This window comes from Salmo salar, chromosome ssa10, assembly GCF_905237065.1.
Source record: "Salmo salar chromosome ssa10, Ssal_v3.1, whole genome shotgun sequence".
Lineage (NCBI taxonomy): Eukaryota > Metazoa > Chordata > Actinopteri > Salmoniformes > Salmonidae > Salmo > Salmo salar.
This window is the reverse complement of record NC_059451.1, coordinates 123,905,327-123,926,264: the sequence shown is the minus strand read 5'-3', so window position 1 is coordinate 123,926,264 and position 20,938 is coordinate 123,905,327. Positions and strand designations below refer to the sequence as shown.

The following is a 20,938-nucleotide window of genomic DNA, read 5'->3' as shown; positions in this document are numbered from 1 at the left end:
ACCAGCCCTGATGTGTAGTTACAGCAGAGGAGAACCAGCCCTGATGTGTAGTTACAGCAGAGGAGAACCAGCCCTGGTGTGGAAATCTGCTTCCCATTTCCCCCTACACGCTCTCCACCCCTTGTCTCAACCAATCATGACGTCTCTCTCGCCCAGCTATTACCCGGCCCTCCTTCTCCCCCCTCCTCTCTCCCTCCCTACATCCCACCCCTTCTCCCGCCCTTCCACACGCTCCCTACCCCTCTCTCTTCCTCCCTCCCTCCCCTTCTCCCTCCTTACCCCTCTCTCTCCCTCCCTCCCTCCCCATACCCCTCTCTCCTCTTCTCTCTCCTGCCCTCCTTCTCTCCCTCCCTCCTTCTCCCTCTTTCTCACTCCCTCCTCCCTCCCTCCCTCCCTCCCTCCCTCCCTCCCTCCCTCCCTCCCTCCCTCTCCCTTCCTTCTCTCTCCTTCTCGCTCTCTCACTCCTTCTCTCTCTCCCTCCCTCCTTCTCTCTCTCCCTCCCTCCTTCTCTCACTCCCTCCCTCCTTCTCTCCCTCCCTCCCTTCCTTCCCCTTCCCCTCTTTTCCTCTTCAGTCATGGCTCTCCAGCACAGAACATTCTTTATTTTCCTGCTCGTACTTTTGCTGACTTTTCTTTTTATTTGAAAAACAGATCCGCTGTTTAAAATTCAATTCACAATTAGGCCTATACAGTAGAGACGTAACAGCGTGGATATTTATCTTGTGAGTACCAGGCCTAGTGAGTACAGCTGAAGCAGTGGAAACTGAGAATGCAGCTGTACTCCATGGCAGTGTGTTGCATTTGGTTTGGATGGGGACTCAGGGCCCTGGCTGTGCTGTACACTGTGCTTGTTTGTGTTTGTGTGTGTGTGTGTGTGTGTGTGTGTGTGTGTGTGTGTGTGTGTGTGTGTGTGTGTGTGTGTGTGTGTGTGTGTGTCGTGTGTGTGTGTGTGTGTGTGTGTGTGTGTGTGTGTGTGTGTGGTGGGCTGTAGTGTAGGGGTCAGATGAGGTCACTATCTCACTGACGAGTCCCAATGGAGGACCTACGCCCTCTCCTCTCCACTTCCTGTCTCACCTCACCTCACCTCACCTCTCTTCTCTTCTCCTCCCTCTCACCTCATATCTCCTCTCTTTTGTTCCCTGTGGCTTCACAGTCCAGACTATCTGTCTATGTCTCTCTCTCTCTATTTTACTGCTTCCTTTTTCTAGGCAGCTTACTTTGCAAATCCTCTGAACCAATATCAATTACAAGGGTTTATTTAAATGAAATGATTATATAGTATTTTATCTAAAGTGTGAGTATACAAGTCTCGTGTGTGTGTGTGTGTCTGTGTGTGTGTGTGTGTGTGTGTGTCTGTGTCTGTGTGTGAGTGTGAGTGTGTGTGTGTGTGTGTGTGTGTGTGTGTGTGTGTGTGTGTGTGTGTGTGTGTGTGTGTGTGTGTGTGTGTGTGTGTGACAGTAGAATACAGGCGACAGGTTGGCAGTGTGCTCTCCAGAGCTGCTCTTACCTCACCGTGACTGACTCACTAGGATCCATCAGGATTCTGTACCAACTACGCCAGTAGCAGTAACTGGCCCTGCAGCGCTAGCTAGTAGCATGTAGTCTACACAAACATTAGACTACATGTTAGTAACATTGTCTCAATCATGGCTAGTGGCTATGACAGTAGCAGTGTAACCTACTGTAGCTAGCTTCATGCAATATATATTAACATTGTCTGTTTCTAGCATGCTACTAGTTAGCTTAATGCAATATATATTAACATTGTCTGTTTCTAGCATGCTACTAGCTAGCTTCATGCAATATATATTAACATTGTCTGTTTCTAGCATGCTACTAGCTAGCTTCATGCAATATATATTAACATGGTCTGTTTCTAGCATGCTACTAGCTAGCTTAATGCAATATATATTAACATTGTCTGTTTCTAGCATGCTACTAGCTAGCTTAATGCGATATATATTAACATTGTCTGTTTCTAGCATGCTACTAGTTAGCTTCACGCAATATATATTAACATTGTCTGTTTCTAGCATGCTACTAGCTAGCTTGATGTGATATATATATTAACATTGTCTGTTTCTAGCATGCTACTAGCTAGCCAGATGCAATATATATTAACATTGTCTGTTTCTAGCATGCTACTAGCTAGCTTGATGTGATATATATTAACATCGTCCTCAGTATTCTCCCATCACAGCCATTAAACTCTGTAACTGTTTTAAAGTCACCATTGGTCTCATGGTGAAATCCCAGATGGGTTTCCATCCTTTCTGGAAACTGCATTAGGAAGGAAGCCTGTATCTTTGCATTTTTGTAGTGATCGAGTCTGTAATACCTACATGTTTCAAGCTGACCACCATAGTCCCTGTGCCCAAGAAAGTGAAGGTAACCTGCCTAAATGACTACCGACCCATAGCACTCACGTCTGTAGCCATGAAGTGCTTTGAAAGGCTGGTCATGGCTCATATCGACACCATTATCCCAGACACCCTGGACCCACTACAATTCACATACCGCCCCAACAGATCCACAGATGATGCCATCTCAATTGCACTCCACACTGCCCTTTCCCACCTGGACAAAAGGAACACCTATGTGAGAATGCTATTCATTGACTACAGCTCAGCGTTCAACACCATAGTACCCTCAAAGCTCATCACTAAGCTAAGGACCCTGGGACTAAACACCTCCCTCTGCAACTGGATCCTGGACTTCCTGACGGGCCGCCCCCCAGGTGGTGAGGGTAGGTAACAACACATCAGTCATGCTGATCCTCAACACGGAGCACCAAGTCTAGGTCCAAAAGGCTCCTTAACAGCTTCCACCCCCAAGCCATAGGACTACTGAACAATGAATCAAACAGCCAGATGGACTTTTTGATTTGACACCCACTCGTTGTTTTTACACTGCTGCCACTCGCTGTTTATTATCTATGCATTGTCACTTCACCCCTAACCTACATGTACAAAATACCTGGACTAACCTGTACCCCCGCACATTGACTCGGTACCGGTACCCCCTGTATATAACCTCCACACTGACTCGGTACCGGTACCCCCTGTATATAGCCTCCACATTGACTCGGTACCGGTACCCCCTGTATATAACCTCCACACTGACTCGGTACCGGTACCCCCTGTATATAGCCTCCACATTGACTCTGTACCGGTGCCCCCTGTATATAGCCTCCACATTGACTCTGTACCGGTACCACCTGTATATAGCCTCCACATTGACTCTGTACCGGTACCCCCTGTATATAGCCTCCACATTGACTCTGTACCGTAACACCCTGTATATAGCCTCCACATTGACTCTGTACCGGTGCCCCCTGTATATAGCCTCCACATTGACTCTGTACCGGTACCACCTGTATATAGCCTCCACATTGACTCTGTACCGGTACCCCCTGTATATAGCCTCCACATTGACTCTGTACCGTAACACCCTGTATATAGCCTCCACATTGACTCTGTACCGTAACCCCCTGTATATAGCCTCCACATTGACTCTGTACCGGTACCCCTTGTATATAGCCTCCACACTGACTCTGTACCGGTACCCCCTGTATATAGCCTCCACATTGACTCTGTACCGGTACCCCCTGTATATAGCCTCCACATTGACTCTGTACCGTAACCCCCCTGTATATAGCCTCCACATTGACTCTGTACCGTAACACCCTGTATATAGCCTCCACATTGACTCTGTACCGGTACCCCCTGTATATAGCCTCCACATTGACTCTGTACCGTAACCCCCCTGTATATAACCTCGTTATTGTTATTTTATTGTGTTACTTTTTTATTCTTTTTTTAAATATTTATTTTACTTTATTTTATTTAGTTAATACTTTCTTAACTCTATTTTCTTAAAACTGCATTGTTGCTGAAGGGCTTGTAGTAAGCATTTCACCTGTTGTATTCGGCGCAAGTGACAAATAAACATTTTGATTTGACTGGGTGTATTGATACACCATCCAAAGTGTAATTAATAACTTCACCGTGATCAAAGGGATATTCAATGTCAGCTTCTTTTTGTATTACCCATCTACCAATAGGTGCCCTCGCTGGTCTTTGTGGATGAATCTGAGTTTGAAATTCACTGCTGGACTGAGGGACCAAACAGATAATTGTATGTGTGGGGTACAGAGATGAGGTAGTCATTCAGAAATCATCTTAAACTTAAAACTTATTACGTGACTTGTTAAAAAAAAAGGGGGGTTAAGAAATTATTAACTAAAGATATTTCAGCTTTTCATTTTTAATTAATTTGTACAACTTTCTAAAAACATAATTCCACTTTGACATTATGGGGGGGTATTGTGTGTAGGCCAGTGACACAACATCTCCATTTAACCCATTATAAATTCAGGCTGTAACAACAAAATGTGGAAAAAGTCAAGGGGTGTGAATACCTTCTGAAGGCCACTGTAGGCTGCTACATTTTTGGAAAAGTTTTTGCTTGTGTCTGTTGCGAATGATGTGGTATCAGGCTAGCTAAATATATCTAGGAGGAATATGGAGAGAGTGCCTTGAGCTTTTTGTATTGCTCCCCAGGCCTGCGTAACCTGCGATTTCCGTGAATCTGACTGGTCAAAACACTCAGCAGCACTCTGATGTGAAGGACACTTTGCGTCAATATATTTTAGTAAACTAATTCAAATGTGTTGTGGCAAAGAACTGTAGAAAACAGAGAAACAACTGATCCACAACTGATCCACTATGGAAACAGCTGATCCACTATGGAAACAACTGATCCACTATGGAAACAGCTGATCCACTATGGAAACAACTGATCCACTATGGAAACAGCTGATCCACTATGGAAACAGCTGATCCACTATGGAAACAGCTGATCCACTATGGAAACAGCTGATCCACTATGGAAACAACTGATCCACTATGGAAACAACTGATCCACTATGGAAACAACTGATCCACTATGGAAACAGCTGATCCACTATGGAAACAACTGATCCACTATGGAAACAACTGATCCACTATGGAAACAGCTGATCCACTATGGAAACAACTGATCCACTATGGAAACAGCTGATCCACTATGGAAACAACTGATCCACAACTGATCCACTATGGAAACAACTGATCCACTATGGAAACAGCTGATCCACTATGGAAACAGCTGATCCACTATGGAAACAGCTGATCCACTATGGAAACAACTGATCCACAACTGATCCACTATGGAAACAGCTGATCCACTATGGAAACAACTGATCCACTATAGAAACAGCTGATCCACTATGGAAACAACTGATCCACTATGGAAACAACTGATCCACTATGGAAACAGCTGATCCACTATGGAAACAACTGATCCACTATGGAAACAACTGATCCACTATGGAAACAACTGATCCACTATAGAAACAGCTGATCCACTATGGAAACAGCTGATCCACTATGGAAACAACTGATCCACTATGGAAACAACTGATCCACTATGGAACCAGCTGATCCACTATGGAAACAACTGATCCACTATGGAAACAACTGATCCACTATGGAAACAGCTGATCCACTATGGAAACAACTGATCCACTATGGAAACAAATGATCCACTATGGAAACAGCTGATCCACTATGGAAACAACTGATCCACTATGGAAAAAACTGATCCACTATGGAAACAGCTGATCCACTATGGAAACAACTGATCCACTATGGAAACAGCTGATCCACCATGGAAACAACTGATCCACTATGGAAACAGCTGATCCACTATGGAAACAGCTGATCCACTATGGAAACAACTGATCCACTATGGAAACTACTGATCCACTATGGAAACAGCTGATCCACTATGGAAACAACTGATCCACTATGGAAACAACTGATCCACTATGGAAACAACTGATCCACTATGGAAACAGCTGATCCACTATGGAAACAGAGAAACAACTGATCCACTATGGAAACAACTGATCCACTATGGAAACAACTGATCCACTATGGAAACAACTGATCCGCTATGGAAACAGCTGATCCACTATGGAAACAACTGATCCACTATGGAAACAACTGATCCACTATGGAAACAGCTGATCCACTATGGAAACAGCTGATCCACTATGGAAACAGCTGATCCACTATGGAAACAGCTGATCCACTATGGAAACAGAGAAACAACTGATCCACTATGGAAACAACTGATCCACTATGGAAACAGAGTAACAACTGATCCACTATGGAAACAACTGATCCACTATGGAAACAGAGAAACAACTGATCCACTATGGAAACAGCTGATCCACTATAGAAACAGCTGATCCACTATAGAAACAGCTGATCCACTATAGAAACAGCTGATCCACTATGGAAACAACTGATCCACTATGGAAACAACTGATCCACTATGGAAACAACTGATCCACTATGGAAACAGCTGATCGACTATGGAAACAACTGATCCACTATGGAAACAACTGATCCACTATGGAAACAACTGATCCACTATGGAAACAACTGATCCACTATGGAAACAGCTGATCCACTATGGAAACAACTGATCCACTATGGAAACAACTGATCCACTATGGAAACAGCTGATCCACTATGGAAACAACTGATCCACTATGGAAACAACTGATCCACTATGGAAACAGCTGATCCACTATAGAAACAACTGATCCACTATAGAAACAACTGATCCACTATGGAAACAGCTGATCCACTATGGAAACAACTGATCCACTATGGAAACAGCTGATCCACTATGGAAACAACTGATCCACTATGGAAACAACTGATCCACTATGGAAACAGCTGATCCACTATGGAAACAGAGAACCAACTGATCCACTATGGAAACAGATAACAACTGATCCACTATGGAAACAACTGATCCACTATGGAAACAACTGATCCACTATGGAAACAACTGATCCACTATGGAAACAGCTGATCCACTATGGAAACAGCTGATCCACTATGGAAACAGAGAAACAACTGATCCACTATGGAAACAACTGATCCACTATGGAAACAACTGATCCACTATGGAAACAACTGATCCACTATGGAAACAGCTGATCCACTATGTCAACAACTGATCCACTATGGAAACAACTGATCCACTATGGAAACAACTGATCCACTATGGAAACAGCTGATCCACTATGGAAACAGCTGATCCACTATGGAAACAGAGAAACAACTGATCCACTATGGAAACAACTGATCCACTATGGAAACAACTGATCCACTATGGAAACAGCTGATCCACTATGGAAACAGCTGATCCACTATAGAAACAACTGATCCACTATGGAAACAACTGATCCACTATGGAAACAGCTGATCCACTATAGAAACAACTGATCCACTATAGAAACAACTGTTCCACTATGGAAACAGCTGATCCACTATGGAAACAACTGATCCACTATGGAAACAGCTGATCCACTATGGAAACAACTGATCCACTATGGAAACAACTGATCCACTATGGAAACAGCTGATCCACTATGGAAACAGAGAACCAACTGATCCACTATGGAAACAGATAACAACTGATCCACTATGGAAACAACTGATCCACTATGGAAACAACTGATCCACTATGGAAACAACTGATCCACTATGGAAACAGCTGATCCACTATGGAAACAGCTGATCCACTATGGAAACAGCTGATCCACTATGGAAACAGAGAAACAACTGATCCACTATGGAAACAACTGATCCACTATGGAAACAACTGATCCACTATGGAAACAACTGATCCACTATGGAAACAACTGATCCACTATGGAAACAGATGATCCACTATGGAAACAACTGATCCACTATGGAAACAACTGATCCACTATGGAAACAACTGATCAACTATGAAAACAGCTGATCCACTATGGAAACAACTGATCCACTATGGAAACAGCTGATCCACTATGGAAACAACTGATCCACTATGGAAACAACTGATCCACTATGGAAACAGAGAAACAACTGATCCACTATGGAAACAACTGATCCACTATGGAAACAACTGATCCACTATGGAAACAGCTGATCCACTATGGAAACAACTGATCCACTATGGAAACTGCTGATCCACTATGGAAACAGAGAAACAACTGATCCACTATGGAAACAACTGATCCACTATGGAAACAACTGATCCACTATGGAAACAACTGATCCACTATGGAAACTGCTGATCCACTATGGAAACAGCTGATCCACTATGGAAACAACTGATCCACTATGGAAACAGCTGATCCACTATGGAAACAACTGATCCACTATGGAAACAGCTGATCCACTATGGAAACAGCTGATCCACTATGGAAACAACTGATCCACTATGGAAACAACTGATCCACTATGGAAACAACTGATCCACTATGGAAACAGAGAAACAACTGATCCACTATGGAAACAGCTGATCCACTATGGAAACAGCTGATCCACTATGGAAACAACTGATCCACTATGGAAACAACTGATCCACTATGGAAACAACTGATCCACTATAGAAACAGAGAAACAACTGATCCACTATGGAAACAGCTGATCCACTATGGAAACAGCTGATCCACTATGGAAACAACTGATCCACTATGGAAACAGCTGATCCACTATGGAAACAACTGATCCACTATGGAAACAACTGATCCACTATAGAAACAGAGAAACAACTGATCCACTATAGAAACAGCTGATCCTCTATGGAAACAACTGATCCACTATTGTAACGGGTGTCGTAATGAGTGGACCAAGGTGCAGCGGGAAAATGTAAACTCATCTTCTTTAATTGTGAAAAGAAGGAAAAAACAAACATAACATGTATACAAAACACAACGACCACCACTAACAGTCCTATCAGCTGCATAGACACTAAACGGGAGACAACTACCCACAATTCCCATTACCAAAACACCCCTATACATAGGACCTTCAATCAGAGGCAACGAGGAACAGCTGCCTCCAATTGAAGGCCAAATCAATAAACTAAACATAGAACTAGAAAGACTAGAACATAGAAATATACTAACATAGAACATAAACCAAAACCCCGGAACACTCTAATCAAACACCCCTCTACATAAACACATAGCCCAACAAACCCCGAACCACTCTAAACAAATACCCCCTGCCACGTCCTGACCAAACTAATATAACAAATAACCCTTTATACTGGTCAGGACGTGACAACTATGGAAACAGAGAAACAACTGATCCACTATAGAAAACAACTGATCCACTATGAAAACAGCTGATCCACTATAGAAAACAACTGATCCACTATGAAAACAGAGAAACAGCTGATCCACTATAGAAAACAACTGATCCACTATAGAAACAGAGAACAACTGATCCACTATGGAAACAGAGGAACAACTGATCCACTATAGAAAACAACTGATCCACTATAGAAAACAACTGATCCACTATAGAAAACAACTGATCCACTATAGAAAACAATTGATCCACTATGGAAACAACTGATCCACTATGGAAACAACTGATCCACTATAGAAACAGAGAAACAGCTGATCCACTATAGAAAACAACTGATCCACTATAGAAAACAACTGATCCACTATAGAAAACAACTGATCCACTATAGAAACAGAGAAACAACTGATCCACTATAGAAAACAACTGATCCACTATAGAAAACAACTGATCCACTATAGAAAACAACTGATCCACTATAGAAACAGAGAAACAACTGATCCACTATGGAAACAGAGAAACAACTGATCCACTATAGAAAACAACTGATCCACTATGAAAACAGAGAAACAGCTGATCCACTATAGAAAACAACTGATCCACTATAGAAACAGAGAACAACTGATCCACTATGGAAACAGAGGAACAACTGATCCACTATAGAAACAGAGAAACAACTGATCCACTATAGAAAACAACTGATCCACTATAGAAAACAACTGATCCACTATAGAAAACAACTGATCCACTATAGAAAACAATTGATCCACTATGGAAACAACTGATCCACTATGGAAACAACTGATCCACTATAGAAACAGAGAAACAGCTGATCCACTATAGAAAACAACTGATCCACTATAGAAAACAACTGATCCACTATAGAAAACAACTGATCCACTATAGAAAACAACTGATCCACTATAGAAACAGAGAAACAACTGATCCACTATAGAAAACAACTGATCCACTATAGAAAACAACTGATCCACTATAGAAAACAACTGATCCACTATAGAAACAGAGAAACAACTGATCCACTATGGAAACAGAGAAACAGCTGATCCACTATGGAAAACAACTGATCCACTATGGAAACAGAGAAACAGCTGATCCACTATAGAAAACAACTGATCCACTATGGAAACAGAGAAACAGCTGATCCACTATGGAAACAGAGAAACAACTGTTCCACTATGGATGGAATGCTACTTCTCTCTCCACGCTGTACCAAATGAAAAACAGACTGGGTGGAAACTTTGTGGTGGAATGTGCCTTTTATCGTTTCAGGATTCACCATAATAACATCTGGATAACTTGTGTGTTTCCCGGACACAGATCTAATCTATAGTTGAGGTCTCAAACACAATGGAAGTTATTCATTGAAAGTGCTTTTTGGTCCAGGACTAGGTTTAGCCTAATCCGTGTCTAGAAAAACCATCCCATTAAGCCTAAAGTACAATGATAACATTAGAGAGCGAGGAAAATAGTCTTGATTTACTTTCTTTTTCTAGTTGAGAAATAGGCTACCCTATCCAGGCTACATCACATCCGGCCGTGATTGGGAGTCCCATAAGGCGGCGTACAATTGTCCCAGCGTCGTCCGTGTTTGGCCGGTGTAGACTGTCATTTTAAATAATAATTTGTTCTTAAACTGACTTGCCTAGTTTAAATAAAAGGTTAAAAATTCAAAATGAAAATGGTGAGTAGACAGCAAACTGCACATCTGACAAACAACAGGTTACAGGCTTTTGGTGGAACTTCTGATGTGACATTCCAATGTGAATTGAAACGTCACACACACCCACACACACACTTCCTATCTGTACTGACTGATAACACTGATAAATACCAATAGAAAGGTTTGAATAAGCAACTTATATGTGTTCCAACTTGTGCCCTATTCCCTATGTAGTGTGCACTACTACTGACTAGGACCCATATAGCACCCTACTCCCTAGCCCCCCCCCCCCCCCCATAGGGCTCTGGTCTAAAGTAGTGCACTATATAGGGAATAGGGTTCTATTTGGGATGCAGACTTAGTTACCAGGACAGCAGAACATTGACCTCTTTAAGCTACAATGCTACAGGCAGTCCCCCTAACAAGGGTTCTGTTCATTAGGTCACACCGTAACAAAATATTTGAAAACATTTTGCAACAGAAAATGTAAACAGGGATTTTCTTATTGGACAAGGATAGGTAGTCCCTCCCCTTTTTTTTTTAAAGTCAGTTTTCTTCCGTTTGTTGCCGAATGAACAAGACCCTGGACTACAACTGAACTGCAGTGACTACAGATACGGAACATCAATTGATAACCAGTCTGGTTAAAGTGTTGCCAAAAGACCCAAGCAGAACTAGGCCCTAAATGAGGCAGATAACAGTCAGGGCTTGACTAAACTGACCCTTGCTCACCATTAAATCCTCAACAGTTGGGCCATAAAAAAAATACCTGTGATATGCTGGAAACACACAGGGCCTGATTCTTACAACAGGCCCACATTATGCACTTGTTGACTTTCATACCAAAATAATCTAACTAGATAAATCTAACTAGAATAATCTAACTGAAATAATCTAATTGAAATAATCTAACTGAAATAATCTGACTAGAATAATCTGACTAGAATAATCTGACTAGAATAATATAACTAGAATAATCTGACTAGAATAATCTGACTAGAATAATCTGACTAGAATAATCTAACTAGCATAATCTAACTAGCATAATCTAATTAGAATAATCTAACTAGAATAATCTGACTAGAATAATCTGACTAGAATAATCTAACTAGCATAATCTAACTAGCATAATCTAATTAGAATAATCTAACAAGCAAAACTCCAGCTGTTCCATCATGGTTTGAATTTGTAGTTCACATACTCTTCAATCATCCTGTCTTTTAAAAAGGTTTTTGATATGACTGACTATGATGCGTACTGAGGCTACATGGCTCTGTATTGGCTGACTGACTATGATGCGTACTGAGGCTACATGGCTCTGTATTGGCTGACTGACTATGATGCGTACTGAGGCTACATGGCTCTGTATTGGCTGACTGAACATGATGCGTACTGAGGCTACATGGCTCTGTATTGGCTGACTGACTATGATGCGTACTGAGGCTACAAGGCTCTGTATTGGCTGACTGAACATGATGCGTACTGAGGCTACATGGCTCTGTATTGGCTGACTGATTATGATGCGTACTGAGGCTACATGGCTCTGTATTGGCTGACTGACTATGATGCGTACTGAGGCTACATGGCTCTGTATTGGCTGACTGAACATGATGCGTACTGAGGCTACATGGCTCTGTATTGGCTGACTGAACATGATGCGAACTGAGGCTACAAGGCTCTGTATTGGCTGACTGATTATGATGCGAACTGAGGCTACAAGGCTCTGTATTGGCTGACTGAACATGATGCGTACTGAGGCTACATGGCTCTGTATTGGCTGACTGATTATGATGCGTACTGAGGCTACATGGCTCTGTATTGGCTGACTGAACATGATGCGTACTGAGGCTACATGACTCTGTATTGGCTGACTGAACATGATGCGTACTGAGGCTACATGGCTCTGTATTGGCTGACTGAACATGATGCGTACTGAGGCTACATGGCTCTGTATTGGCTGACTGAACATGATGCGTACTGAGGCTACATGGCTCTGTATTGGCTGACTGAACATGATGCGTACTGAGGCTACATGGCTCTGTATTGGCTGACTGAACATGATGCGTACTGAGGCTACATGGCTCTGTATTGGCTGACTGATTATGATGCGTACTGAGGCTACAAGGCTCTGTATTGGCTGACTGATTATGATGCGTACTGAGGCTACATGACTCTGTATTGGCTGACTGAACATGATGCGAACTCAGGCCGCTATGCCCCTTAATGGCGGGCTGCAATAACCATTGATAGACTGTAGATACGTAAGTGGACCAGTACTACAGTACCACAGTACTACAGATACTACATTATTACAGTACTACATTACTACAGATACTACATTACTACAGTACTACATTACTACATTACTACAGATACTACATTACTACAGTACTACATTACTACAGATACTACATTACTACAGTACTACATTACTACAGATACTACATTACTACAGTACTACATTACTACAGATACTACATTACTACTGTACTACATTACTACAGATACTACATTACTACAGTACTACATTACTACAGATACTACATTACTACAGTACTACATTACTACAGTACTACAGATACTACAGTACTACATTACTACAGATACTACATTTACTACATTACTACAAATACTACATTTACTACAGATACTACATTTACGACATTACTACAGATAATACATTACTACAGATACTACATTACTACAGATACTACATTACTACATTACTACAGATACTACATTACTACAGATACTACATTACTACATTACTACAGATACTACATTACTACAGATACTACATTACTACAGACACTACATTACTACATTACTGCAGATACTACATTACTACAGATACTACATTACTACAGATACTAGCATAACCTAACCACAATAATCTAACTAGAATAATCTAACTACAATAATCTAATTGAAATAATCTAATTGAAATAATCTAACTAGAATGATCTAACTGAAATAATCTAACTAGAATAATCTAATTGAAATAATCTAACTAGAATAATCTAACTAGAATAATCTAACTGAAATAATCTAACTAGAATAATCTAACTGAAATAATCTAACTAGAATAATCTAACTAGAATAATCTAACTGAAATAATCTAACTAGAATAATCTAACTAGAATAATCTAACTAGAATAATCTAACTGAAATAATCTAACTAGAATAATCTAACTAGAATAATCTAACTGAAATAATCTAACTAGAATAATCTAACTGAAATAATCTAACTAGAATAATCTAACTAGAATAATCTGACTAGAATAACCTAACTAGAATAACTAGAATAATCTAACTAGCATAATCTAATTAGAATAATCTAACAAGCAAAACTCCAGCTGTTCCATCATGGTTTGACAAGGACCCATAAAAGTAGTGCACTATATAGGGAATAGGGTTCCATTTGGGATGCATGCAGCCCAGGACAGGGCTCCTGTTCAAGGTTAGATGGACTGCAATTATGATATAATATTCAACAGAGATGGAAGATGGAAGTTACCAGCCCCCAGCCTACAACATCAAGTTGACTAACCGGAATCACCTGCTCTTACTACAACGTCAGCCCAGTTTATTTGACTTGAACAATGGACATGGTGCGACTCAACAATGGCCTTCTCATGCAGATGCTCTAGTCAAAACAGTGAGGTAAGATGCTCTAGTCAAAACAGTGAGTTTAAATGCTCTGGTCAAAACAGTGAGTTTAGATGCTCTGGTCAAAACAGTGAGTTTAGATGCTCTGGTCAAAACAGTGAGTTTAGATGCTCTGGTCAAAACAGTGAGTTTAGATGCTCTGGTCAAAACAGTGAGTTTAGATGCTCTGGTCAAAACAGTGAGTTTAGATGCTCTGGTCAAAACAGTGAGTTTAGATGCTCTGGTCAAAATAGTGAGTTTAGATGCTCTGGTCAAAACAGTGAGTTTAGATGCTCTGGTCAAAACAGTGAGTTTAAATGCTCTGGTCAAAACAGTGAGTTTAAATGCTCTGGTCAAAACAGTGAGTTAAGATGCTCTGGTCAAAACAGTGAGGTAAGATGCTCTGGTCAAAACAGTGAGTTTAAATGCTCTAGTCAAAACAGTGAGTTTAAATGCTCTGGTCAAAACAGTGAGTTAAGATGCTCTGGTCAAAACAGTGAGTTAAGATGCTCTGGTCAAAACAGTGAGTTTAGATGCTCTGGTCAAAACAGTGAGTTTAGATGCTCTGTTAATGCCAATCATTTTCTCCCTGTAAGGTCTACTACACATGTGGCTCAGTTGGTAGAGCATGGTGTATGCAACGCCAGCATTTCTGAAGTATTCATTACACATGGTAAATAAACGTGTAACTATATAATGTAAAGGATAATACAACGAGGGGACTATGCGTTGTATGGATAATAAATGAACGACGTGGAGTGGAAAAACTGACCTTCCACGGAGTTGCATTGTTTTCCAGAGAACGGCATAGAGCCCCGAGTTAATTATCCCTTTTGATACCATGGCTATAATTTAACACATTTACCTCTAGAAATGTGTTCATTTACCTCTAGAAATGTGTTCAACAGCCACTGAAGTAGCTAGCAAGTTTACTAGATAGCTACAGTGGTCGCCTTGGTAACCAAACAAACAGACCCGCTAGCTCAGCTAACCAAACCGTCAGCATGCTAACTATGAAAATCACATTTTAGAAATGACAAATCATCTTTTCAATTCAACTTTTGCTTTGTAAAGCAGCTCAAATATAGAACGTGTAAAAATGAACTAAAGCCATTTAATTGTACCGTGTTGATATATTGTGTGTAATAGAATGAACTAAAGCCATTGAATTGTACTGTGTTGATATATTGTGTGTAATAGAATGAACTAAAGCCATTGAATTGTACTGTGTTGATATAGTGTGTGTAATTGAATGAACTAAAGCCATTGAATTGTACTGTGTTGATATATTGTGTGTAATAGAATGAACTAAAGCCATTTAATTGTACCGTGTTGATATATTGTGTGTAATAGAATGAACTAAAGCCATTGAATTGTACTGTGTTGATATATTGTGAGTAATAGAATGAACTAAAGCCATTGAATTGTACCGTGTTGATATACTGTGTGTAATAGAATGAACTAAAGCCATTGAATTGTACTGTGTTGATATACTGTGAGTTATAGGGAAATATTGCACGCTCTAGAATGCCCTTTAAGCCAATCAGAAACAAGTATTTAACAATGCCATGGTATAATAGGTGTATAATACAGCCTAATATGAACCTATTAAGTTATGATTGTAACAACACCTGCTCTAATGACACATACTGCATATCCTGGACTGTCGGACCACCATCTTATTACATTTGCAATCGCAACAAATAATCTGCTCAGACCACCACCAAGGATCATCAAAAGCTCTGCTATAAATTCTCGGACAACCTAAAGATTCCTAGATGACCTTCCAGACTCCCTCCACCTATCCAAGGACGTCAGAGCACAAAAATCAGTTAACCTCTCTTGGTTAGTGGGCAGTATTTTCACCTCCGGATGAAAAGCGTGCCCAAAGTAAACTGCCTGTTACTCAGGCCCAGAAGCTAGGATAAGCATATAATTGGTCGATTTGGATAGAAAACAGTCTAAAGTTTCTAAAACTGTTAAAATAATGTCTGTGAGTATAACAGAACTGATATGGCAGGTGAAACCCCGAGGACAAACCATCCAGGGGAAAGAAAATTGAGGTCATAGGATTTTCAATGGTTTTCTATGGGATACACGTATTAATAGGAACCTGGTTGCAGTTCCTATGGCTTCCACTAGATGTCAACAGTCTTTAGAAATTGTTTGATGTTTTTCTTTTGAGAAATGAAGAAGTAGTCCTATTCATTGTAAGTGTCACTCCAGGTGGACTGTTTTGGTGCGCGTGAACTGGAGCGCGCTTCACGTTGTTTTTATCCGGTATTAGAAACAGTTTATTCTGTCTTAAATTTTATCGATTATTTACGTTTTAGGGTACCTGAGGTTGGACTAGGAACGTTGTTTGAAATGTTTGGACCAAGTTTACAGGTAACTTATTAGTTACTTTGTAGGCATGTTGGGCGAGTTGAAACTGGTGTATTTCTGAATCAAACGCGCCAAATAAATTGACATTTTTGGGACATAAAGAAGGACATTATCGAACAAAAGGACCATTTGTGATTTTTCTGGGACAATTTGGAGTGCCAACAGAAGAAGATCTTCAAAGGTAAGGCATTAATTATATCGCTATTTCTGACTTTGTGGCGCACCTGCCTGGTTGAAATATGATTTTCATGTGTTTGTATGCGGGGCACTGTCCTCAGATAATCGCATGGTTTTCTTTCGTCGTAAAGCCTTTTTGAAATCGGACACAGCGGCTGGATTAACAAAAAGTTAAGCTTTATTTTGATGTATACATCAAAATAAAGCTTAACTTTTTGTTAATCCATTTTCAAGAATGTTAAATATTTGAATTCGGTATTTTGGAATTTCGCGCTCAGCAATTTCACCGGATGTTGGCCAGGTGGGACGCTACCGTCCCACCTGCGCATAAGAAGTTAACCAGCTAACTGAGGATCTAAATGCAACCTTGCATAATATCCTAGATGCAGTCGCACCCTTAAAAACAGAAAACGTTAGTCACAAGAAATTTGCTCCCTGGTATACAGAAAATACCCGAGCTCTGAAGCAAGCTTCCAGAAAATTGGAAAGGAAATGGTTCTCCACCAAACTGGAAGTCTTCCGACTAGCTTGGAAAGACAGTACCTTGCAATATCGAAGAACCCTCACTGCTGCTCGATCATCCTATTTTTCCAACCTAATTGAGGAGAATAATAACAATCCAAAATGTATTTTTGATACTGTCGCAAAGCTAACTACAAAGCCGCATTCAACAAGAGAGGATGGCTTTCACTTAAGCAGTGATACATTCATGAACTTTGATGAAAAGATCATGATCATTAGAAAGCAAATTACGGACTCCTCTTTAAATCTGCGTATTCCTCCAAAGCTCCGTTGTCCTGAGTCTGCACAACACTGCCAGGATCTAGGATCAAGGGAGACACTCAAGTTTTTTAATCCTGTATCTCTTGACATATTCATGAAAATAGTCATGGCCTCTAAACCGTCAAGCTGCATACTGGACCCTATTCCAACTAAACTACTGAAAGAGCTGCTTCCTGTGCTTGGCCCTCCTATGTTGAACATAATAAAGGGCTCCCTATCCACCGGATGTGAACCAAACTCACTAAAAGTGGCAGTAAAATAAATCCTCTCCTGAAAAAGACAAACCTAGAAAATGTAAAAATAAAAATAATAAAAATTAAATAAAAAATAAATAAAATCGGCCTATATCGAATCTCCCATTCCTCAAAAAAAAATGAAAAAGCTGTTGCGCAGCAACTCACTGCCTTCCTGAAGACAAACAATGTATACGAAATGCTTCAGTCTGGTTTTAGACCCCATCATAGCACTGCGACTGCACTTGTGAAGGTGGTAAATTACCTTTTAATGGCGTCAGACTGAGGCTCTGCATCTGTCCTCGTGCTCCTAGACCTTAGTGCTGCTTTTGACACCATCGATTACCACATTCTTTTGGAGAGATTAGAAATCCTAATTGGTCTAGATGTACAAGTTCTTGTCTAGTTTAGATCTTATCTGTCTGAAAGATATCAGTTTGTCTCTGTGGACGGTTTGTCCTCTGACAAATCAATTGTACGGTGTTCCTCAAGGTTCCATTTTAGGACCACTATTGTTATCACTATATATTCTACCTCATGGTGATGTCATTCGGGAAAGACAATGTCAAATTTCACTGCTATGGGGAGACACACAGCTGTACATTTCGATGAAACATGGTGAAGCCCCAAAATTGCCTACACTGTGTTTCAGACATAAGGAAGTGGATGGCTGCAATTTTCTTACTTTTAAACTCAAAACAGAGATGCTTGTTCTAGGTCCCAAGAAAGAAAGAGATCTTCTGTTGAATTAATCTGGATGGTTGTACAGTCGTCTCAAATTAAACTGTGAAGGACCTCGGCGTTACTCTGGACCCTGATCTCTCTATTGACGAACATATCAAGACTGTTTCAAGGACAGCTTTTTTTCCATCTACGTAACATTGCACAAATCAAAACATTTTGTCCAGAAATGATGCAGAAAACCTAATCCATGTTTTTGTCACTTCTAGGTTATCTGTAAGGTCCCTCAGTCGAGCAGTGAATTTCCAACACAGATTCAACCACAGAGACCAGGGAACAGACAATGTATACCCCTTTGATCATGGTGAAGTTATTAATTAAACTTTGGATGGTGTATCAATATACCCAGTCACTACAGAGATACATGCAACCTTCCTCTTGCCAGAGAGGAAGGAAACCACTCAGGAAATTTCACCATGAGGCCAATGGTGACTTTAACGGCTGTGATTGGAGAAAACTGAGGATGGATCAACAACATTGGAGTTACTCCCCCCCCCCATTCACACAATCTATCTCTTCTCACTCTTCTGACCTGGCTAATGGTAGAAGAACACTGCATTGTTCTTAGCCCCAGGCAAGATTAGCCTGTGTTTTCACACAAGCATTTGTTAACCTTGGGCTAAGGATTCACAATTGTTGTTACAAGTTCCCTGGCAGTGATTGTTGTCAGCACCTCACAACCCTGAGCTGCACATTCTGAACTGCAAACACAAGCAGAGCCTGGGGGGTATCATGAACCTGCCTCTCAAACGCTCTCTGACCTGGGGGGGTACCATAAACCTGCCTCTCAAACGCTCTCTGACCTGGGGGGGTATCATAAACCTGCCTCTCAAACGCTCTCTGACCTGGGGGGGTACCATAAACCTGCCTCTCAAATGCTCTCTGACCTGGGGGGTACCATAAACCTGCCTCTCAAACGCTCTCTGACCTGGGGGGGTACCATAAACCTGCCTCTCAAACGCTCTCTGACCTGGGGGGGTATCATAAACCTGCCTCTCAAACGCTCTCTGACCTGGGGGGGTACCATAAACCTGCCTCTCAAACGCTCTCTGACCTGGGGGGGTACCATAAACCTGCCTCTCAAACGCTCTCTGACCTGGGGGGGTACCATAAACCTGCCTCTCAAACGCTCTCTGACCTATACCATCTCTACATTACCAACTGAGTCTCTCACAGGACTATACCAACTCTACATTACCAACTGAGTCTCTCACAGGACTATACCATCTCTACATTATCAACTGAGTCTCTCACAGGACTATACCATCTCTACATTACCAACTGAGTCTCTCACAGGACTATACCATCTCTACATTACCAACTGAGTCTCTCACAGGACTATACCATCTCTACATTACTGTTGTATCAAGTCTCTCTTTTGAAAGGACTCCCTGCACCAGAACTGCAGCCAAGATGTGGTTGTCACAGTAATACTTGGTTTGGAGTAGACACCAGAGTGTGATTCTATTATGGGCATGGAGACTATTAGAAAGAATTATGCAACAGGAAGGATCATATTTGTGGTGTCGCAAATACATCAGATGACTTTTCCCTGATAAAGGAAAGGTTATATACCTAATACCACTGAATTCTATTTAATCTCTCTCTCTCATTATTTATCAATCCATCTCTCTGTCTATCTCTCCCATCTCTCTGTCTGCTGCCTCTCCCATCTCTCTGTCTGCTGCCTCTCCCTTCTCTCTGTCTGCCTCTCCCTTCTCTCTGTCTGCCTCTCCCTTCTCTCTGTCTGCTGCCTCTCCCTTCTCTCTGTCTGCCTCTCCCACCTCTCTGTCTGCCTCTCCCTTCTCTCTGTCTGCCTCTCCCTTCTCTCTGTCTGCTGCCTCTCCCTTCTCTCTGTCTGCTGCCTCTCCCTTCTCTCTGTCTGCCTCTCCCTTCTCTCTGTCTGCCTCTCCCTTCTCTCTGTCTGCCTCTCCCTTCTCTCTGTCTGCCTCTCCCTTCTCTCTGTCTGCTGCCTCTCCCATCTCTCTGTCTGCTGCCTCTCCCTTCTCTCTGTCTGCCTCTCCCTTCTCTCTGTCTGCTGCCTCTCCCTTCTCTCTGTCTGCCTCTCCCTTCTCTCTGTCTGC

At 41.4% G+C, this 20,938-nt stretch overlaps 1 protein-coding gene across 2 annotated transcripts in view; it reads right to left on the bottom strand.

The window, feature by feature from the left end:
- LOC106590745 (mitochondrial glutamate carrier 1) overlaps nt 1-20,938 on the bottom strand; it is a 103,204-nt gene that overhangs the window by 63,228 nt on the left and 19,038 nt on the right. Inside the window, exon 1 of one of the 2 annotated variants that reach the window (XM_045688690.1) lies at nt 1,508-1,622. The exons of the other annotated variant lie outside the window; for it this stretch is intronic. The gene's annotated coding sequence lies outside the window, so the exon portion shown is untranslated. Of the gene's footprint in view, nt 1-1,507; nt 1,623-20,938 lie in introns of those variants that run through there. 2 annotated transcript variants of the gene reach the window in all.